The sequence below is a fragment of the Elephantulus edwardii genome, unplaced genomic scaffold, assembly GCF_000299155.1.
Source record: "Elephantulus edwardii isolate Elephantulus edwardi_28Jun2011 unplaced genomic scaffold, EleEdw1.0 scaffold00016, whole genome shotgun sequence".
In the NCBI taxonomy this organism is placed as follows: domain Eukaryota; kingdom Metazoa; phylum Chordata; class Mammalia; order Macroscelidea; family Macroscelididae; genus Elephantulus; species Elephantulus edwardii.
In genome coordinates, this window is record NW_006399766.1 from 9,064,788 (window position 1) to 9,088,964 (window position 24,177).

General features: G+C 39.4%; 1 protein-coding gene across 1 annotated transcript in view; it reads left to right on the forward strand.

Annotated features, from left to right (window-relative positions):
- DMD (dystrophin) overlaps positions 1-24,177 on the forward strand; it is a 1,058,866-nt gene that overhangs the window by 37,572 nt on the left and 997,117 nt on the right. Inside the window, exon 2 of the mRNA XM_006881772.1 lies at positions 9,214-9,315. The gene's annotated coding sequence lies outside the window, so the exon portion shown is untranslated. The remainder of the gene's footprint in view (positions 1-9,213; positions 9,316-24,177) is intronic.

The following is a 24,177-nucleotide window of genomic DNA, read 5'->3' on the forward strand; positions in this document are numbered from 1 at the left end:
TTTTTAAAAAAAATATTTTTATCATTCATATACATTGTGTTTCATGAGTGTGTGTTTATGTTGGTCTGTTTGTTTGTTTTGCTGTAATGGAATCATCAACTCTTGTTGCATAAAGAATAGTTTCCACATCCTGGCAACTTATCATAACAAACACAATTGCGCACTCGTGTGTGTATAGATCGGTTCCAGCTTTACTGTGGGTCAAATGTAGTGCTTCTCCTCAATCTAAACTATGGATCTGCTCTAAATGTCTTGCTCTATGGATCTTGCTCTATGGATTGGCTCTAAATGTCCTCTTATACCCAAACTGAAAGAATGGGTCTCATGTTGGTAGATTATTCTCTCCCAAGAATCAACAAGAAGACCTTACTGTGAGCTGTCTTCTAGTTTATTTCCACATGTATCGATTCCATGTGACCAGAGCAGAGGTCCCCCTAGGGTTTTCTAGTTTATAGTCTTTACCATAGAAAAGATTGAAGTTGTCAGTTATTTCATTTTATGTGGAACCACAAACAACACACATGACAACAACAGTTAAGAAACTAGAAGAGGTGTTGCACTTGGGAAATGGGCTATCAAAGATATTTCAAAAGTGCTAAAGAGCAAGGATGTCAGTTTAAAGACTAAGGTGCACCTTACCCAAGCTCTGATATTTTCAGTTGCTTCCTATGCACCGGAAAGTCTGACATTGAATATGGATGAGGGAAGAAGAATAAATGCCTTTGAAATGTGGTTTTGGCAAAAAGTACAGAATATCCCATCAGCTTATCAAAAGGACAGATAAAGCTGTATTGGAGGAAAGGCATCCAGGGTGTTCCTTAGAAGCAAGAATGGTGAAACGTCATCTCCTCATGTATTTGGGGCATTTTACCATGAGGAGGCTGTTCTTAGAAAAAGAGATTGTGCTATGAAAGGTAGAGTCAATGAAAGAGTGGAAGACTCTCAGGGAAGTAGATTGACATAGTATATCAGAGATGATGATGACGGCACAAGATAGGGCAAAGTGCAGATTTTTCATTCATAGGGTCACTATATTTTTGTTGTTGTGTACCATGGGGTTGGAAGTGAGTCACAGCTGACTCTCCAGGAGTTTTGAAAGACACAGTAAATGACACAGGAAGTGATTGCCCATCTTTTGCCCACAGAGTCGCTGGTAGATTCAAAAAGTGTTCCTTTGGGTTGGCAGTGCAATTCCTTACCACTAAGCCACCCAGGGTCCCTATGATCATAGTCGTCCTAACGGCACCTAACAACAAGATTGAAGGTATTCAGAGAGTTACTTCATTTCAAAAACTCACCACAATTCAAAACCCAAACTCACTGCTATCTAGTCAACAGTGACTCATGAAGATCCTCTAGTGGGTTCCCAAAGCTGGGAATCTTTGGAAATCTTTACAAATCTTTTCTCTGAAAAGATTGGAGGCTACCTGTCTTTCTCCCTTGGCACATCTGGAGGATTTGAACTACCTGCCTTTCCGTTAGCAGCCCAACACTTAAGACACTACTAGAGCTCCTTTAAAAACCTTCAGGGCTGGATTGAAAAAGAAATTATAATATTATCCAAATGAGTATTATTTTATACTCACGGACTAAAGGATCATTTCACAGTATCAAATTAAAATCCAAATTGGTTTTTTAAAAGTGTGCATTCAAAAGTATCCATGAGATTATAGTAAATTTTTGGTACTATAGTTAAACTAAAAATGAAGTTTAATTAGGAAGTACACAAAAAAATGCTGTTACATGTTCTTAACTCCTGTTGCACACCCTTGTATTACAAGAGAGGGTCAGAATAAGGTAGAGAAAATGGAGCGTGGGAGAACTAAATGAAAATGCCCTATTATTAGAATCACACCCGTCACTGCCCTCCAGCTGATTTTCAGAGGCTATAAGCTGTGTGAGAGAAGATGCCCATCTGTCGCCCATGGAGCAACTGGTAGATTCAAACTGTCTGCCTTTAGGTTGACAGTGCAACTCCCTTTCCACTAGGACACCAGAGTTTCCTCTATTGTGCCCTTCTATACTTTACCTTAAATCATACAAAGATGTGAAGCTTTGAGTGCGATGAAAGGTTACTCAAACCTATTCTCTGGCCTGTATGTCAGAAGTTCAGCAATCATAAATCCACAAAGAGAACCCCTTGGAGCATTTGTAGAACTTTGTAGAGATTTCTTCCTTTTTCTCTGGAAAGAAAGGCGATGTCCCCTCCTTTACCACCTAGTAGGATATTGTGGAAAGTATTGCAGATAAAGAGGAGAACTAAAAAAAAAAAATAGCAGGACAGTAAGAATGATAATCTGGCAATTTATACAAGAAATCATAATCATATGTGTATATGTGCACTATGAATAAGGATGACAAAAGATAATTGATGCCTTTGAGCTGTTGTGTTGGGGAAGACACAAACATCCCATGGGTAGACAGCCAAAAGAACAAACAGACTATGTCTTGGAGAGGGTGCAGCCAGAGTGCCCTTTGGAGGCAAGAATGCTGAGGCTTTGCCTCACATAGTTAGGGCTTGTTGCTAGAAGGGGCTATTTCTTAGAGAAGGGCATGATGCTGGGAAGGGTAGAGGATTGGCAAAGGAGAGGAAGACTCTCAACTAGGTGGATAGACTCGGTGACCTCTACCGTGTGCTCTTGTGTATTAGGAAGTGTGAGGATGGCACAGGCTAGGACAGGGTTCAGATCTTTTGTTCTTAGGGTTACTATGAGTCATGGTCAACTCGACAGCACAACACACGTGCACAAACATATGCATACTTTCTGTACACAACGAAGGAAGAAAGAAAGCGAGCGTTTGGTGGAATACACTTTCAGGTTATAATCTCAGTTCTGTCAGTTGTAAACTAAGTGGTCGTGCTCAAGTGATCTTTTCTCCCTCACTCTCAGAATCTATATAAAATCATATGATCAAACACATTCAAATATTTTTTGTCAAGTCAGAATCAACTCATAGCTGACCCTCTCATAGGCTTTCAAGTGGCTGTAAATTGTGCAGAAAGAGATTGCCCATCTTTTTCCAATGGAGTGGCTGTTAGATTCTTACCACTGGGGAGGCACCTTCTTTGGGTTGACAGCAATGACACCCTTTGTCATTTCCTTGAAGAATAAAGAGATAAGAGAGTAGTGATGACAGAGACATCTCTGTAGAGGAAAATTATGTGATTTTGCAATGTTGAAAAATTTTTTGCAGGGTTTTAGGTATTAGGAAAACACGTATGAAAAGTACAGTGCTTGCCAAAGAGCAAGCTTTATACTAACTGCAGCTTGTTAATAGCATGTATCTCATTACAACTGTGTGTAAGCTTTTGAGCACAGCTAGAGTTTAGCATTCTCTTTGCATACCCATGTAGTTTTGCTGAGGTTTTCTTATTTGTTTGTTGGCTTTTTTTTGTTTGTTTTTTCACATCATATCTCATTTGCCTGGAAGATTATCAAAATACTACCATTTATTCCTTCAATTCCCCCCTAAATGATTATCACCTTCCAATAGTACATTTCTCTCATGCTCACTTAAGGGGGAGGGGAAAAAAAGGTCTACTAAAGACTATTTGACCTGAATTTAATTGGATTTACTACAGTTGACCCTTTAAGCAGTAATATCTGGCCTTGAATAACTGACCTATCTTTTAACTAATAAATTCCCACTGCAAATAAATGTAGTGAGGTAAATTGTAGAAATTCATCTTCAAAATGGCCTTTCTAAAGTGATTTATCAAAGGTGCATGCAATTAAAGATCTCGTTCTCCCAAAGGGTGCCAAGGAGCAGTAACCACAAAGAATTTAGAATGGAACATAGTTTCTTTGCCTGGCGCTCTATTTCTACAGGAAATCTCCTCCAGGTGCTTAAAGTCTTCATTATTTCACTGAAAGATGAAGCGAGGACAACAGTGATGATTGATTCCTTTCTTTAGAGGAAAATTATGTGGCATTGTTAACATTGGTTATGCCAGAATGGTTTTTTAGAAGAAAGGGTGGTGAGACTTCATCTCTCACATCTTGGGCATGTTATCGGGAAGGGTTAGTCCTTGGAAAAGGACACTAAACTTGGAAAAGACTAGACTTGGAGAGTAGATGGTGGAGGGACAGTGCAGGAGAGGAAGACCCTCGATAAGATGGATTGATTCAGTGACTAAGGTAATGGGTGTAGGTGTGTCAGAGACAATAAGATTGGCACAGGATAGAGAAGAGTTTAGGGCTGTTGTAGTAGGATCACTATGAGTCACAGGTGACTCAATGGTACGTAACAACAACAACAACAACAACGTAATCTAAATAGCACAGATTTTGGATTTCGACTAAACTCTTTGAAGGCCTGTCTGTAGGTCTTCCCATGTGATTGTGGGTAAGTTGTTTATTACCTCATCAGCCCTGATCCTGGCTTTTATTTATATCTGTGGGAAGACAAGCAGTAGGCATTATGCATATGGTAACTGACAATAATACTGTTATCAATATTAAAGTCTGTAGAAGTGATGAGGCTAATTAGGCAACTGTGCCTATTATCAATATCAATAAATATCACATGCAAAGTGACACTGCTTGAGTTTAACTCATCATTGTACATATATCATATATAAGAAGATACGTTTAAGTCTAAAATTTAGGATATTTTTAATCCTTCACAATTTATGATATACATATAAATAAAAAATAGGGTAATGTTTTTCCTTTGTGCAAGTAATTTTTACTTCCCTAAAATATGCCCTTATGGCAATTACTTTAAAGTTGTTGTTTTAATGTGTTCTCAAGTTGGAACTGACCCATAGCTGCCTCTCCAGCGGGTTTTCAGGAACAGTTAACCACATGAGAGAAGATTGCCCATCCTCCTCTCTTGGTACAGCTGGTGGATTCAAACCACATGCCTTCAGGATTGAAGCTCAGCTTCTTATCTCCGGGTCACCAGAACCCCCCTTACTTTGGAGTACTACACTATACTTTAGAATACTATGTCCTTATTTTCTCTTTTAAAGTATTTGTATAATTAATTTGTAGTTGTTGAGAATATATAGAGCAAAACATAACACCTATTCAGTGGCTTCTACATGTTCAATTCAGCTGGAGACATCAATAACATGCATAGTGTTGTGTAGCTGTTCTCACCATCCTTTTCTGAATTCTTTCTTCATCATTAACAAGGTTCTTGTCTAACCTTTCTAGTTGCTGTTGTCACTCTGATCCCATAAAGATAGATTTTTAAGAGTGTACTGCTCAAGGAAACATTCTTTATGATTTACGCTAAATTACTATTTGACTTTAAAAAAACTTTAGGGGATTGTTTTGATTTAAGGTTTAAAGATTAACTCTAGGAAATAGTTTTAGTGATTCATCAAGTCTCCATAGCTACCGAAAGACTAGATCCCATAAGAATTTTAAATGGAAAATAACCATGAGATATCATCTCACTGCAGCAACAATAGCAAATTTCAGTAGAATAACAATAAATGCTGGAGAGGTTGTGGAGAGATTAGAACTCTTATTCACTGGTGGTGGGAGTGTAAAATGGTACAACCACTATGGAAGGCTGTCTGGCACTTTCTCAATAAGTCAGAAATTGAAATACCATTTGACCTAGCAATTCTACAACTGGGACTATATCCTAAAGAAACCAGAGCCATAACTAAAGCAGATGTATTCACATCCATGTATATTACTGCATTCTTCACAATTGCAAAGAGAAGGGATCTGTGCCCATTAACAAACAAATGGATAGAAAAACTATGGCATGTTCATGCAATAGAATGGGTAGCATTGCAAAACAGCGTTACACATCATGGATGAACTTGGAGGACATTATGCTGAGTGAAATATCTCCGTCATAAAAGGATAAATTCTATATAACACCTTTGTTATAAAAATAGGACAGACACGGGGGGCGGGTTTGGGAGAGAATGGGTAAAGTATGGATAAATTATGAACACTGCTTTGGAATGAATGAGGGAAAGATCTGTCCAAAAGGAACATATAATTAGGCATTATATGTATGACAACAATCTGAAACTGAGTACATTGCAGAGTGGGCTAAGAGAGGGGGGAGAGGAGGGGACAAAGAAAATATGCAACGAAAGAAAGCAATTTAAAAAAGAAATATTAAAAAATAAAAATATAAAAGAGTTTTAAATTATGTTATGCATATCAACTCTTTGATCAGGGTTCTTTTATAAACTTTTTGTTAAAAAAAATGTTCAATATTGATGACTTCGCACCATTTGATTCTTCTGGTGTCATAGCAAAGAGAAGAGTTGTATCTGCAGGCAATTGGAAAATCAGTTGTCTCCTCCTAGAGTGTTCCTCCTCTGTTGTCCCAGACCAATTGATGTTCCTTTGAGAGCCACTTGCAAGCTCTAGAGACTCCGGAACCTTGAGCATTGAACCGGGGCATTGAATGAGACTATAGAACCACTAAACACATTATGAGGCCAATTAACTGGGGCATTTTATGAAACTATAACCATAGTTGCTGTGTACTATCTATCAAGTCGGAACTGACCCTCTTGCAGGTTTTCAGAGGCAGTTAATCGCACAGGAGAAGATTCCCCATCCTTCTTCCATGAAGCAGCTGGTGACCTCAAACTGCGTGCCTTTGGGATTGCAGTGCAGCTCTTTGCCACTAGGCCACCAGAGCTCCATAACTATAAGAACCAAGGAAACAAATCGCTTACAGTCATTGGTTATATATAAACAACGTCAAAAGATACTCAGTTTTGTTATTGTTGTGATGAACATATTTATGACTCAACTTTTAACAGTTCAAAATTTTCCATGTATACAGGTTACTAACAACAATTCCAATAATTAGCTATAGAGTCTTACTCCAAAATCACTGCATCTTTTTATCACCATAAACCCAAACTCAGTATTCCATAAGTAGTAACACACCTTCCCTCTCCCTCCCACCTCTGGTAACCATTAATAAACTTTGACCATGAAACATTTGGGGTTTTTCTTTATGTCTCTATATGTAAATGAAGTCATATAGCATTTGTATTTTGGTAACAGATTTGTTACACTCAGCATGACGTCTTCACGTTCCATTAATAGTAGCATGTACCCACACTTCGATTCTCTTATTACTAGCTGAGTAATATTCCTTTGCATGTTTGCATTACATATGGTTTATTCCTACACGTATTTATTGGTGGGCACCGAGGTTCTTCCCGCTTTTTAAACCCATACAGTCAGTCACTAGATCAGTGTTACCCTATTTGGTTTTCAAACCTAAAAGGCAGTTTGCAAATGGGACATTTAATGGCAGATTTGTAAGGAGTGAAATAAAGCAATTGACTGCTAACAAAAATGTCGGTGGTTTGAACTAGCTTCTCCTGTGAGGAAGTTGAGGTAGTCTGCTTCCATGGAGTTAGAGCCTTGGAACCCCTCGGGGTTAATTCTACTCTTTGTTCCAGGGTTATTACGAATCAGAAATAACTCAGTGACAGTAGATGGGGATTGTTTAGAAATACAGTGCATAAAACAAGATGTTTCTCATTCTTGATTTAAGCTCAGAGCTGTTTCTGTCTCTAGCAAAGAATTACATCCATTTTTTCCCCCCTTGGTTATGAGTCTATATTTTCCAAGGATGATGCCTTCAGTGATTCACCGAGAATCAAGTGGCTGGGCTCATATCCCCAAAGAACTGAGATTTGCACACTTACCCATTAGCACAGGGGAATAAGTTTTATTGTTATAGATATTTTTGATCAGAGGACCTCTAGCTACTGTTGTTGTTAGGCACTGTAGAATCAGCTCTGACTCCTAGTGACCCAATATACAACAAAGGGCGTTCCAAGGTTGTATGTAACTCTGTGGAAGCCGACTGCCTCAACTTCTCACAGGACAGGTGAGTTTAAACCCCTGACATTTTTGTTAGCAGTCAATTACTTTGTTCCATTTCTTACCCCACAATCATTGTGTCAGTCTTAGCTCATTGAGCGTCATCTTCTACTTCCCTGATCCTCCATTTCTCCAAGCATGATCTCCTTTTCCAAGCTCTGGCCCCAACCCCTCAAATAAGTGGATAAGGCCTCCTAGTATTTTTTATAAGAAGAGTCAATCTCTCAAAAATATATAAAGAGAAGCCATAATCATCAAGACACTGGCTATGCAGTATGAGATTACAATCATCTGGGCTCATGGGATTCCCTGCCCTGATTGGATTGAGAAGAAACAGATATAAACATGATATATCAGGAGCAAATGGCAAGAAGAAGTGTATATGGTAGAGTCTATGGAATAGGAAAGGGAGGAAGAAAGAGACGGGTTAATCAGGAGCTGCTATCTGGTGAAGATTGCCCGAGCCTGGAGTGATGCCTGGCATTGATTAATCAATATTCTATCCTGGTGTTTAACAAGTGTTCCATCCAAAAAGTCTTCTGTAATACTTAACTCTGCTTCCTTCAGCTTCAATTTATGCTCATTTCTTTTATTCTCTCTTCCAGAGAACCAGACAGCAGCCAGTAACAAAACACTCCTTATTCATATATATAAAGTGGTTTGAGTTTTTTTGGGCTTCCCCCGCCCCCTTTTGTCTGTTATGCCTCAGTCCTCTCCAGGCAAAAGGAAAACAAACAAACAAAAATTAATTTAAGCATTCCTCAAAGGGCCTAGTTAATTTGACTTCTTAATAATTAATAAGCATGGATACTGTTCTTCAAGCATTTACTCTTTGGAAAGAAATGTAATAATTTTGACAGAGCTGAGCAAAGACTAATTCAATTTCTGTTTTCATACACAATTTGGGATCTGAATCCCAAAAGAAAATGCTGTGAAAATAAGAAAATTGGGAGGAGAAAATTAACAATAGTATCACCAAGGTTATTTAGGCTGGTGATTTTATTCATCTGTATTAACTACAGGCTTAAATCATAACTCTCATTATTGCTTTTTGATTGTTTGGAAAAGAGGTACCTCTGTTTTGTGGGGGGTTTTTTGTATGTTTTGCTTTTTTTTTTCCTCTCGTAACAGTACTGAAACATAATTCCACAAGATTTGGAGATGATCTTTTGTTTGTTTTAGGTATTTCACAAAGACCTCTGTTTCTTTTCCCTGCATCAAAAAGCTACTTGGAGGGCGGGGGGAAGGAGGGGGTGGCGCCTTGTAGTCCATGCTGAAATTGATCTGCAGTACATGTGGAGTCTCTTAGGGCATATTTAAATTTAGTAATTTTATTGCTAACTGTGAAGTTAATCTGCCCTGTATGGGTTCTTTCCCCCAGGAAACTGAAGCAGCAGTTCAAGCTAAACAGCCAGATGTGGAAAGGATTTTGTCTAAAGGGCAGCATTTGTACAAGGAAAAACCAGCCAGTCAGCCAGTAAAGGTAATGATGCAACTTCTAGCAATATTCATGACCTTGTAATGGGCTGTGCGCCCCTCGTTGGCCATTTGCCATTAACAGGCTCTATTTGTAATCAATGAAATAACTTGTAAATTAGGGTGCCTTGATCAAAAAGACAGCCCTGCCACACCACAATGGCAGAGGCAGAGCTGCCTTTTTGATCAAAATATCCTATTTATACATTGTGATCTTAAGGCTATTAACGAGTCACTGCATTAAAGGACTCATTTCTGTCCTGGTGCGCCGCTATCAATACAAAAAGTAGTCCTACCTTCAAGGTAGATTAAATTCTTCGGGGCTTTATTGCTTTGCTTGCCATCCTTGATGTTTTTCATATTGTTTGGCTTAATTCAAATCAAGCTGCTGCATCATACTGTCTGTCGTGGAGAGCTGTAAAGAATCACAATATGGTCCATGACCTTTCTTTTCTCGGTTGCTCTTTCTTCGAAAAGAGCAAACTCGGCATTTGGGCCTCGGTACTTTATTGGGTCAAGAATTTTTAGTGAAATGCCATGCAATCGCCCCTATCTCTTTGGTCGCCAGCCGACCTGGGAGCTTTCTGATTCTTTGCCCTCTTTCGCGTGTATTGCAAGACTCATTTATTCACAGGCCATTACGCAAGGAGCCAAATGGAAAGCCATCAGGAGATGGTGAATCAATGGCGCCCATTTGCAAATGAGAGTCCAGTGATGAATAAACGTTAGGTATAGGCTACCTTATTTTCTGTACCTGACCAAAATGATAATGATGCCCATTATGATGAAGGCTCCCAAGAGCCTGTAATGGGGGCTGTTTATTGATCCGCCCTGGTTTCTCCAACTAATGTTGCAGGCTGAGATTTAGTGAGCCCTCACCCTCATGTTTAAAACTGCTCTCAAACAGTGCCGGTCAATACCCTCATTATACAGTACCAGTTTGTTCTTGCAAAGAGCATTACTATGACTTATACTCCATCTGGAAGGTCACCGCTTAGTTTCCCTGCTGTTTGCGCCAAGTTTCATTTCTAGAAAATTGTTTGTTTTTCTTACAGTTTACAAGGGGCTTTTCCTTAGGTAAATGTGCTGGTTTAGATAGAACTTTTTGCATCAACACCAGATGCGGAAAGGCTGCAGGTTTCTCTGTAAATCCTGTGGTGCGTTTGTTCTGGAATAAATTCTCCCCACTCCCTGGAGTTGCAGAGAGAACCATTTTTATAAATTAACATTACTAGGATTGGCCTTTAGAATTTGGAATCTTGGAGGAAGTCCTGGAAGCCACACATTTGAGAGTTTGCGCTTAACTTTTTGAAGAGAGCCATTGGAAGCCTCACTGAGATGTAGAAATGAGCCATTGCACAGGGTTTGATCTACCCACTCTTGAGTTTGGAGGAGAGTAAACGCATCAAGCTGATCGTGGCAAAAGGGAAAAATTGATTTGTGCAAAGGTGGAGGTGGTGGGAGAAGAAGGAGCTGTAACTCAGGCAATTTTGGTTATGAACCAAGACGTTGGAAACAACTAAAGATTAGCAGAGATTTTGGCAGCCTCAACGCTAAAAGTAAAGACACTCCATAGCAACCTTACAATACAGAGCAGAACAACTCTCAAAAGATTTCTAAGGGGAGGATGGGTGGGGACGAAATCACAGGGTCTCATAATTTGGTGGGTGGAGGGAGGGGGATAAAGGAAATGAGAAAGATTTGTCAGGGACCGGGAAAGGACTGGGTAACGATGGACATAGTCCAGTGATGGTTGTGTGAAGCACAATGTGAATGAACAATAGTGTGAAACACAATGTGTATGAACTTTGTAAGCAAACTAATATAAAATAATATAAAATATTTTTTTACGAAAAGGTTTCCAAAGCTGTAAACCTTTATGAAAACAGAGTGCCATTTTTATTTATTTTTAAATTATTTTTTTGTGTGTGTGGAACAGCTGGTGAGTTTGAACCTCTGACCTTTTGTTTACCTGAAGAGTAAAACTGCTTAACAGTTGTGCCACTGGGGGTCTCTGAATAGTCTAAAAGTCATTGCCATAGAGTTGGAATTAAGAGTTGATGCTCCAGAAGGTTTTCAGAAGCTATAAATCACGTGGGAGGAAATTGCCAATTTTTCTCCCACATGAGACATACACTTGTCATTAGTTTTAGTGTTGAGGCTCAAAAGCAAGGTCACAGTTCAGAACATGATACAAGACAGAAAGCTGTGAGGGCTGTTGATATCTCGGTGTTAGTCAAAACTCTCTGTTTTAAGGTTAGGGATGAGGTTTCATTTGGTTTTGGGTTGGTTGTTTATTTTTTTCTTTGTTGTTGAGAGTAAATGAACAAAACAAGGTCGCAACTTTGATTTCCCATAGCAACCCTTGTACAGTAGCTCTGATGCTGGCCCTGTCCTGAGCCAGTCTCACTGACTCCAACACACTAACCCCATCCCCCCAGTCACTGTATCAGTCCGTCTCATCCAAGGTCTTCCTCTCCTATGTTGTCTTTCCACCTTTCAAGCATGATGTCCTTCTCCAAGATTTGGTCACTCCTGGCCATGCACCCAAAGTATGTGAGACAGAGCTTCAAAATCCTAGCCTCCAAGGAGAAACTTGGTTCCTATAGAGAGATGTGGGGAGATAATGCTTCTTCTCCTTAATTTTCTCTTCATTTAAGGGAAAGAGAAAGGGTCAGCGAGACCTGCAGTATATTTTATTGAGAGAAGTTTGAGTTTACTTCCTTGGTGTAGGAACATTAAGAAACTACAACAATTATGAAGAAAATGATATTCTTAAAAAAAAGAAAGAATTCCTCGGCACTCAAGAGCCAGTATTTAAATGGTGATTAGTAGATCCATCATTTACAGACATTCTAATTTGGGACACATGAAAGAATAATTCTGTTTCTTAGGAAATTGACTGTCTATTGGCACCTCCTCATTCTGCATAAGACAGACTGTTCCGCTCCCACGCTCACCTCCCAAGCTCTGTCCTGATTGGACAAGCTTCTCCCTGCTCAATTTCCTTCCTTTTATGTCTCCTCTTTACTTCATCAGCTTCTCCAGGCTCTCCTTCATTTTCAAAGATGGTAAAATGTTAGTTTCCTTTTTAAACCCTGACTCACCAATTTATTTCTTATGTTATTTGAGGACTTTCTCTTCAAAGCTATGTGGATAGTATATGAGACATTTTCCTTAATGATACAAATATAGTTAGTTAATGCAAAATTGCAAGGGGAAAAATACAATAGGATAGGAGAAAAATGAAGTATCCGTGTTTCTCTCTCACTCTCTCTTACTCTTTTTCTCTGTCACTTAGAATTTATTCCTCAGAAACTGTTGCAAATTGGTTGGATAAGTTGAATAAATTGTGCCAAGTTGTGCTGAAGTTATACCTTGGCTTATAACTGCTTTTATGACACTGCTGTCATTGGAAAGAATTTCTAATATGTTCCATTTTCCACAGAGTAATAGCCAGGTCCTCAATAGAACCTTACTTACAAGTTAAAAAGCAACAGAAACCATTTGTTACTTGGTTTTTTAAGTAGTGTTGGGTGTTTTTTTCTTAAAAAACCCCCAAACCTCCTTTTTGAAACTAAGCATTTAGATGCTGTTTTCTTCTACTCATACTTAGGCTTTCACTTACCTTCGAAAAGTCTTCCTTTTGTTAGAATTTCCTGAATTCATGCATGTGCTTGAAAAGCCTTCCATTGCCTTCCTTGTACTAGAATTGAGAACATTAATAGAATTTGAAATGTCTTGATTGCTTGCTGACGTGATAACGTGGAACTAGCTGGTATGCTTTGCTAACTTCTTAGGTTATGAAGCCTTGTTTCTGAATGTGAATCTAATACTATATTTACCCTACCGCTCCAGAAATTCTTTTTAAGTGCCACAGCAAAAGGTGTTACAAGTTTTCTTTATCTGACCAAAGGATTCCACCCCAACCTTTCACACAAAAGAACCGCTATAGACAAATGGTCAAGGGGGGTAATTATAATCTTCCAAGCACCATTTCCCCAGATATAAGCTGCAAAATGACAGCATCATTAGTCATTTTCAATTACAGTCAATCACATCCAAGGATGTTTCATTTTCCCAGCTGTTTTGTTGTTAATTAACTAAATTAAGCTGTTTTTTCCCTCCTCCCAATGAGTTTGTTCTACTGCCAACATTGATATCTTAACAATTTCAAGAACTTCCTTAGGGTTTTTTTTTTTTTGTCTGACAATGTTTAATGCATTACTCACAGCAGATGTGTGTCGGAAAATTTATATGTAGTTTAGCAAGCTTTTTAGTGGCTTGTTGGTCAAAATGATACTCATTTTAATATCATTACAATAATAATAATACCATCTGGATTTTGTCTACCATCTATCATGCATTTGATCTCATTTTCCTGATGCTAGTTTTTTTGAACATCAAAATTCAGCAGCGGGGTAACAGAGATAAGTCTGTCTCCCAAAAGAAATTTGGCCATTTTAACTGACTCTTCAAAGGAATTTGGAGAGGACATAAAGGAAGAGAGTCACAAAATAAGAAGGATTTTCTAATTTATTATTACGTGACTGTCAGCATTTCAGCAATGTTGCAACAATGGACTTGTTGTTGTGTACTGTGGAGTCTGAACAGACCTATAGTTGTTGTCATGTTCCATTGAGTCACTTGCAACTCATAGCAACCCTATGCACAGTAACTCTGAACCCTATCCTATCCTGAGCCAATCTCACTGTCTCCAACACACCAACCACAGTGACCCGAGTTACTGTGTCAAACCATCCCATCCAGGATCATCCTCTCCTGAGCTGTTCCTCCACCATTTTAACATGATGTCCTTCTCCAAGTAATGATCCCTCCTGGTAACATGCCCAATGTATATGAGACAGAGCTTCGAAATCTTTGCCTCTAAGGAATAATCTGGTTTCATCCTTTTCAAGACAGACCTGTTTGTTCTCTTAGCAATCCATGGTATGTTCAGTCCTCTTTTGCAGGACCACAACTCAAAGGCATCTATTCTTCTATCATCCGTAGTCATTGTCCAGCAAGTAATTGTTAAGACCATGGTCCTATGCTCATATATAAACTGATTGATTGATTGAATGATTTATGCAGCAGATAATAATTGAATGTAGGACATTGGCTAAGATACATATATGCAGTTTTTAAATTCCAACACTTTCAAACTCCATGCAGGTCAAATCCAACAGATGCTCCACAGGAGAAAGATGGGCAGTCTCCTCCCCTGCAATTTCCTGCCAATAAAAACCCACTGGAGAGTCAGATTCCATGGCACACACACAAACACATCAATAGTGTTAAGCTATCTTTCATTTTAAATTACAAAAGGAACACTATATTCAGAAATAATTTTTCTTCTAATTCATTCTTCTTGTTTCTTCATGAGGAAGACATTTCACATTGTTTGATATAATTCTCTTAACATTTAATGGCATTTCCCAAATATATGGAAAATAATGCCATGCTACAAAATATCTAATAATTTAAGTTTGCCATTTTTCACAAAAATAATTTATGTTGGGTAAAATAGAAATCCTCTGTGTTTGTTGATTAGGAACCTCTATGTCTAAAAACTCAAGTTTCACTGCCTTTGAGTTGGAACTGACCCATAGCTAAGCCTCCAGCAGGTTTTTGGAGGCTGTAAATCACACCATAGGAGATTGTCCATCAATTTCCTTTAGAGCTGATGATGGGTTTGAGCTACCAGAAAGGCATTATCTTTGATTTAGGATCACAACATCCTAAGAATGGTGTGGCCAGAGCTTCCCTGGGGCATAGTGCATTTCTTATTGAGTTTTTAAGCCTAAAGTTAGTTATTAGTTCAAGTTTACCAGATGCTTTGAGAAAGAAAGATGAGAAGTCTCTTCCCCATAAAGATTTACAGCCTCAGAAATGGAATTATTGTTGGTAAGGTGTTGTCTAATTGACTGTGACTCATAGGACACTGTGAACTGTGGATCTAAACTATCCTGAGCCAGCTTTATCATCTCTGTTCTACTTGAACCCATTGTTACAGTTACTGTGTCAATCTACCTGGTTGAGGATATTCTTCTCTTTTACTGATCCCCCACCTTTCCAACCACAACAGCATTTTCCAACATAGTTTTGAATTGGGTTTGACCCAACAGTGCTGGGGTTTTGGTTTGTTTGTTTTTTTAAATAGTGAAACATGTTTATTAATAGAATTCTAGATTTTTAGCTATCAAGATTTTTAGCATTTGCATTACACTTTATGCCAATTCCTTATTAAAAATCAACTTATCAGTATAATGTGGTTATTTTTTAAAAAAATTCTTTTTGTGTGTACCTTCAAATTGGATCTAACGGGTACAAAGAGGAGATTATCCCTCTTTCTCCAGCAGAGCATTTGGTAGATTTGAACTGCTCACCTCTGGGATTGCAGTAGAGCTTCTTGCCACTAAGCCACCAAAGCTTGCCTTGTGGTTTGTTTTTTTAAAAAACTTTTTTTAATTAAGGAAATCTGAGACCTGCTGTTGAAGTAGAAAATTCAAATTTTGAAAGTTCTAGTAATTTTGTCAAGAATAGGACTTATCTTTGAAGATATTTTGTAGCACCTATTTGGTTGTACACTGGTTAACACATAGAAAATGATTGGCCTTTATAGATTTTTTTATTAAAGTGTACTAGGGAGTTCTGGTTGCATAGTCCATAGATAGTTGTGCTTCTAAGCCAAAAGTCTGACCAAACCTCTCTGCTGGTTTGTATCCACAAGCAACTCCTGGGAGAAAAGTGAGTAATCTCCTTCCATGCAGTCTACAGCCTCAGAAACCCAGTGGAGGAATCTTTATTCAGCTATGAATGAGTTCAGACTCAATAGCAAAGAGTGAGTAAAGCTAATTATGTAATAATGAACACTGAGCTGCAGCCTTTTTTTCCCACCTGGCACGTGAAGAATAGTTAGCCTACTCTCATTGCCATCAAGTCCGAACCAACTCAGAGGTGACCCTCTTGTGGGTTTTCAGAGGCTGTAAATCACACAGGAGGAAACTGTCCATCTTTCTACCACAGAGAAACTAATGGATTAGATCTGCCTGCCTTTTGGTTGGCAGCACAACTCCTTAGCATGAGGCCACCAAGGCTCCCTTGATAAAAGTTGGGAGGGTGGAAAATAAGCATACATACCAGAAAACAGAGCAAAAGCAAGAAAATCAGAATTTTTGCACAACTCATTTTAATCCTAAAGTACACCAGCCACTCGAAGAAGGGAGAAGAATGCTTTTGTTGAGTTGGATAATAAAAATCGGTGGCCATTTTTATTAGTGATATTATTTGCTACTAGTAGAAAGAAGCTGCACCACAATCCAGAAGGCGTGTGGTTCAAATCCACCAGCGGCTTTACGGGAGACAGATTGGCAATCTCCTCCCATGCCATTAACTGCCTCTGAAAATCCACCAGAGGATACACAACAAGAACTTGTGAAAAGTGAGGAAACATCCAGCTTATTGTATATCATATTGTACATTACAAGGGGTTTTATGTATCATGTTAAAGGCTGGATTTCTAATCAAAAGGTTAATTGTTCAAAACCACCAGCCATTCTGTGGAGGAAAAGAGGAGACAATCTTTCCCCTTTATTATTAAAAGCCTTGGAAACTCAAAGGAAAGTGGCAATAAGTCAGGATCCATTTGACGCTAGTGTGTTAAGTTTATTGTGCTTTTGACCCTTAGCAAGATACTTACGGTACATTTGAGAACAATACAAGAGTGGAAGGAAAAAAGTAATGCTTCATTTATCCATCTGGCAATAACAGTGAGCAAGAAACATAAAAATTCGAGTAAATGGAGAGACTGGTCCAAGCTTATGTATGAATCAAAGGGAAATTGAATGTACAAACAGGCTATTTTCTAGATAATCCAAACCTAGACCTTTAAACACAGAAATATTTTTACAAAAACTATTTTAATGAAAACTTTTATTGACTATCTTCTGTTTTGCTTCATTAACCAGTGCATAAGAACTAACCAACAATTTTATAGTACTTTACAGTTCACAGAGTCTTTTTCACATAAAATATCTCATTTAGTTGCTCCAAAACCCTCGGAGTTTGGTGGTCATGTTCTGTGCACATTTCAAGGATGATAAATCAGAGTGACCTATCTGATTTGACAAGGATCACAATACTAGTAATAAGGATATCAGACAAAAATCCCCAACTTCTGATTCTAAATCCCAGTGTAATGCACATGCTTCCTCATTCTTCAGAGGTGCGATTGTAAGCATCAATTAGTGTTCAGTTTAGTTACACAGTGATGCTCTTGGAATATAATGAACTTCCATGCGGATCACTGTTTCTTCGGATGACACACAGATAGGTGAAGCAGTTAATTTGCTTTCAGAAGCTCAGTTTGCCAGATAATTGCACACCTGTAAATATTAGAGTCAAATGCAATGCAGGGAGATGCTTTACACTAAGAGGAAAAAAGTGAGCACAAAATCAAATGCTGGCAGAAAATACCTCTGGTCTCTATGGTCTCTGATATAATAAGCCTATTGAATGAAAAGGTAAGCAGATCCCAGTATTATTTAATTCTAATTCTGGGGCTTCATCTGACATACTTTGGACATGTTGTAACGAGAGACCGGTCCTTGGAGAGGGACATCATGCTTGGTAAGGTGGAGGGACAGCGCAGGAGGGGAAAACCCTCTATGAGGTAGATTGATTCAGTGACTGGAGTAATCGGGATGGGTGTGTCAGAGGCCATGTGATTGGCACAGGATAGAGCAGAGTTTAGGGCTGTTGTACGTAGGGTCTCTATGAGTCGCAAACAACTCGACGGCACATAACAACAACAACAACCACAATCAATCTCTACTACTTAACCAAACCCCACCACCAATCAAGTGTAGGTTATTTCTTAGAAATTCAATTCTATATTATGAAACTTTCCCATGAGATGAGCTGATGTCACTCCACCACGTAACCAAGTTTACTACATTTTCTAGTTATCTGCTTATATGTACTGTCTTCTCTCTATTATCTATCACCCTCTAATCTGAGCATGATGACTTCCAGTTGCACTTAACATGCTGCCATTTTTAAGGAACCTCAGCTTAGCGGAGGAGCCAGGAGACCAAGTCGGTTCACTCACAATGCAGCAGAAACCAACTTTTTTTATATGCCCTAGTTTTCTTGGTGAGCAGAGTGAATATCTCTCTGGTCTATACGTATGCAGCCTTAAGATCAGTAGAGGATTTTGGGGGTTTTCTTTGGTTTTGGTACATGTGCCCGTATTTCTGCCTGGCATTCAAATCAGTCATAAGAGCAAGTCTTATGTTTCCAAGGTGCCACATAGCCCTGCAAGGATCTGAATTTGTGAGCTTGGCCTAGGAGCATAGCTCTTCAGACATGATTCTGGAATTATAAAACCCACTAAAATGATTACAAACCTGGAAAGTTACATAAGATCTTTCAGCTTCTCGAGAAGAAAAGTCATTATTTGTATGTGATTCACATTGTGGTCAGGTTAAGGTTGGGGAACTACAATTACTCTTTTCTCCATTCAAATATTAATTTTCATTCAATTTGATTCTGTTTAGATACATTTTACTGAATAGCCCTTATAGAGGAAGCACTAGACTGAGTCTAGATGAGAACAGCTCCCAAGGGGTTGGAGAATCAGTACCTGTTCCAAAGACAGTTTATCTGGAAAGACATGCAACTCCAGTATAAGGTGCCATGGCCACGGTGGTACAGGGGTTTCCATGGCATGTTGCTAATCAAAAGATCAACAGATGGAACCCACCAGCTACACAGAAGGAGAAAGATGAATCCGTCTGCTCCCATAAAAGTGTGTCGTCTCAGGAACTCAATGGAAGGTCCCCAGGACTGGGAGCAGACACAGCAGCAGTGGATATAATATAGAGAAGCCTTGCAAGGGCATCTTGTTGTGCAGTTTCTAGTCTGTGTTTTCCAGCTCAAAATCTCTACTACTGGAGACAGGAAACACACACACACACTTTCACACATACACACATTCACAATCGACTTGTTTTGGCATGGCCACAGCCTCGGTAATTATATCCTGAGGAGCACTCAGGTGAAACATTAATCTCTCACCTCGTGTCTCTGCTCTCTTCTGATAATGCCTCCATTCTCAAGAACACAAAACATCAGTCCCCTGCTCTAAACCTTTCCATTCTCTGGTTGTAAGAGAGAATGCAGTAATCTCACATGACAAGGCCTTAATAAAGTGCCCTTTGAGCTGGTCTAGCAGTTCCACATGTTTTCATGTTGACTCTAGGATCCAAATAACCAGGCCAAACTGCATTTTCTTCAGCACAGCCTGATGCCTCTTTTCTCTGTGCCTTTGACCAGCTCTTGTATCTTTCTGGGATGCCTTCTCTTCACCTGCTACCCAGTCCTTACTTTCCTACAACTTCTCTAGCTACCTTTCAAAACCATCTCAGATACTAGCTTTTTTTTTGCAAAGCCTACTTGCTATGGTTCTGTGATTAAGGCATTTGACTGTTAACCAAAAGGTGAACACTTAGAATCTGTCGTCTGATCCGTAAGAAAAAGAAGAGGTAGTCTGATTCCATAGAGATTATAGTCTTATGAACCCCATGGGGAAGTTCTACTCTGTTCAGTAGGGTTAAGTTGTTGTTGTTAAGTGCCATCAAGTTGGAAATGACTCATAGCTCACTGTCCGGTGGGTTTTCATAGGCTATAAATTGCACAGGAGGCGACTGCCTATCTTTCTCCTGCAGATAAGCTGGTAGAACCAAGCCACCTGCCTTCAAGTTGCCTATGTGTTGTTTTGTTCTGGAGTTGAGGGAGGTTACTAACCTCTTTATGCAGAGTCAAACTGTTTCCCTAATGTGTCCTTTCTACCTGCTATTGCTTTAAAACAGGGTTGTGACTTATTTCCATCTCTTTTTTTAAACACTGTTGTAAATATGTGTTAAGTGATAATCAAGTTGATTACAACTTCTAGTGGTTGTGTGTATTAGAGTAGAAATGCCTCATGAGGTTTTCTCAGACCTTTGCCCCCCAGGGTCAATCTTCCCTTGCTTTAAACAGTCATTCTTTTGATTAACAGTGAACACTTAACAGTTACATCACCAGAACACCTTGTGAATGCTTATAGCATACTATTTTCATCTTTGTAACCCCACTAAGTGGCTCAAGGACTAGCATGGCAAAGCAGCTATTTTTTTTTTCATGATCATTGAATGTTTTTATTTAAATGTTTAACATTAAATTAATGATGAGCACTAAAACCCACAACCTTTATATTAAGAATGCCATTTGATTATGTTAGATTAGTATAATTTCTGTTTCTCAGTAGCTATTTAAAAAATTTGTGGTTGTTAGCTTTTCTACTCTGATTCTTCAGTCTAGAAATGCAATTTCAGTTGTCATGTATTTTGAATTTTTGTTTATTTAGTAAATCCAATATCAGGAAATTTATTTGTATTTCTTACAAAATAAGCATAGGACTCTAAAGTTATATAAAAACTTTGCTGTTTACCTTCAGCAGACGCTAACAGAATTTCCAAGAGTAATGTTGCCGTGTTGAGTAATGCTAGCTATTCTAACAAGTATATCCGAAACTTTAATGTCTTAAATCATGAGAAGTGCATTTTCTCATCCAAGTGATATCCTCAGTGCATGTTTTCCTGGTTGGGCAGTGTGGTGTTAGCCTCAAATGTGGCTTTTCTTAGCCTTTACAGTTAGCCACCGCTGGTCTCCAGCTACCTTAATTGCAGAAACATAGTGTTGCAAATCAGCATGGGCTTGCAAATTATCAACAGTTGTGGGAGTAGGCCAAGAGAAAGAGTGCTTTCCACATTGAGCAGCAAGTCTTGAGGTGAACAAGGCTTGTGGTAGGAAGACCCTGGTGACAATAACACTGTGGTCATAAAGAGACTCTGGCATAGCTATGGAGAAACTGTGGCAAGATGTGGCCTGAGACTTTTTGCATTAGTGGCAGCCACAGTTAAAAGTTTGACTATTCTTGCTGGATGTTTGAAAGAGAAGCTTACTTATAACTGCTCTGAGGCAAACCTTGTTTGATGATTTGGGTTTGACTGCTAAACTGAAAACTGGAGCCTGGATAAATTGAGACATTTTTGCCTTGGAACTTGGGCTAAAACTTGAACTTATTTTGGGTGATATTCTTTGCTTCCTCCATTCTCTAACTTACTTCCCTAAAAAAAAAAAAGTCATTGTCAGTACCACAACTGTAAGTCAGCAATAAAGAAACGAACCTCTTCCTGCTGGTATGGCTCTATAGATGCCATGTGTCTGGGCCAGGGGTTCTTTATCTGCTTTCTGCTCTGGGGCAGTGCAGGGTTGTGCTATTCTTGCTCCTTCTGGCCCTTTTAAGAGATTCTTATAGCTCTCTGCCACTATGGCCCATTTCCTGCTCTTTAGACGGGCAATATGTGACATTTCGAGAACTCAGGTTCTTTCCATCTTGTGATTCAGCTATTCTTTTGTCAGTCTTTCTTAATTAGGCTTACCCAAAAGAATGAAACCATTTAGGAAATGATGTTAAGTTTCTAATTTTCTTGATTTTTCTAAGGATGATACAGACCTGTTCTAGATACTTAGGTAGTTCACTGACTAGGTATACTGGGTGCCTTAGACTTTGGTCCTGGACAAGCAACTAAGCATCCCTGGGAAATTCTTAGTAATGCAAATAATGAGGCCCTGCTTAAAACCTAGAAGGAAGCCCTCTCTTTCTAGGAGTCCCCTAGAAGGAGTCACCAGTTGGTGATATCATTGTTAAATGCTGGGCTGCTAACTGAAAGGTTGATGGTTCATATCCATCCAGTGACTCTTTCAGAGAAATACCTACTATCTGCTCCTATGAAAATTGTAGCCAGGGAAACCAAATGAGGTAATGAAACCCTGTCACATAAGGTCACCATGAGTAAAAATTGACTCCATAGCACCTAACACCAATAACAACTCAAGCCCTAATAAATCTAATACTCTGGAACCAGGACTCAGCAATCAGTATTTTAATAAGATCTGTAGGTGATGACACCACTATGATTGCTAAAACTGAGGAGGACATGAGGCTGCAGAAGGTCAAGGATTGTAGTCTTTAATATGGACTAAAGCTCAACATCAAGAAAACAGAAATTCTCACCACTGAGCCAATTGGCAGCTTCATGGTACACAGAGAAGAGATTGAGATAGTTAACAACTTCAGCTTGCTTGGATCCACAATCAACGCTCTTGGCGCCAATAGTCAGGAAATCAAAAGACTAATTGCATTAGAAAAGTATGCTGTCAGGGACCTCTCCAGAGTGCCGAAGAGCAAAATATCAGTCTGGAGACTAAGGTGCACCTCATCTAGCCCACGGTCTTCACAATTACTTGCTATTCATCAGAGAGCTGGACAATAACTAAGGATGAGAAGAAGAAGAGTTGATGCTTTTGAATTGTGGTGCTAGAGAAGAGTGTTGAACTGGACAGCTAGGAGAACAAACAGGTCTGTCCTAGAGAGGTGTAATTCAAGCTGCTCCCTGAAGACAAAGATTTTGAAGCCCCAACTCACATAGTTTAGGCACATGGCCAGGCAGGGCCAGTCCTTGAAGAAGGACATCATGCTTAAAAAGGTGGAAGGACAGCACAGGAGAGGAAGACCCAGGATGAGATGAATTGACTCGGTAACTGGAGAAATGGGCTTAGGTCTGTTGGAGGTGGTGAGATTGACTCAGGATAGGGCAGGGTTCAGAGCTAATGGTCACTCAGAGTCACAGGTACACAACAACAACAACAACAACAACAGGTGATTTAGAAGATCTTGAACATGAGAGTAGGAAGCTCTGGTGGCCTAGTGAGTGAGGAGTTGCGCTGTATTTGCAATGGGAGGTGGTTTGAAGCCACTCGCTCTTCCATGGGAGAAAGATGAACAGTCTCCTTTCATGTGATTTATAGGTTTGGAAAACCAGCTGCAAAGTCAGCTAGGAGTTGATTCAACTTGATGTCAATGAGTTGTGTTTTCTTATTGAAAGTTTTAAGGGAGCTCTGGTGGTGGTGTGCCTAGGGGGTTATGCTGCTAACCCAATAATGGTGCCTCTTTGTTGGTTCAAATCCCCTACCAGAGATTTTTGAGCAACCAGAAAGAGATAGTCTTTCTCCTCCTATGCAATGTATAGGCTCAGAAACCTGATGGAGGGTCACCTATGAGTCTTTGGTGATTCAAGGCCAATGAGTGAGGGAGTGACTGGGAGGACCACTCTTCTAGGCATGAGAATCACTGCTTTAGGGCATTGAGGCTTAATCTTGTCTTAGAACCTGGTGAGGGGAGTTGTCCTGTGGCATTCCAGACTAGTGAAAGGGAAAGGGTGAGTAGAGAGAGTTCACTCCCATTTTAAAAACTTCAACCTTGAGTGGACAGATAGCACATCTGCTCATATTCAACTGCAGGAATAAACCCCATGCCTACTCCATGGTTTGCTGGTGCCAGTTAGCCCATTGTTAACTTTTCATTATTTTGCAAGGCTGGTATAACACTGTATTGGTAGAATGGAATCAGCCAAGGTGTGAGAAGTTGGAAACACTAAAGGTTTGGGGTTGTGTTTGGTTTTGGATTTTTTTCCTATCTGAGATTTTTGTTGGTGATGGGGCTGTTTGTCTAGTTAATGGAGGAAGTAAACAATATGAGAATTCATGAAAGTAAAACCACTGCCACCACCGACAAAATTAGTCACCTCTGAGTAATTCTCTTGATTCTTAAATGTTGTTGTTGTTATGTGCCATCGAGTCGTTTCCGACTCATAGCGACCCTATGCACAACAGCTCTAAACCCTGCTCTATCCTGCGCCAACCGCACCGCCTCTGACACACCCATCCCGATTACCCCAGTCACCGAATCAATCCATCTCAT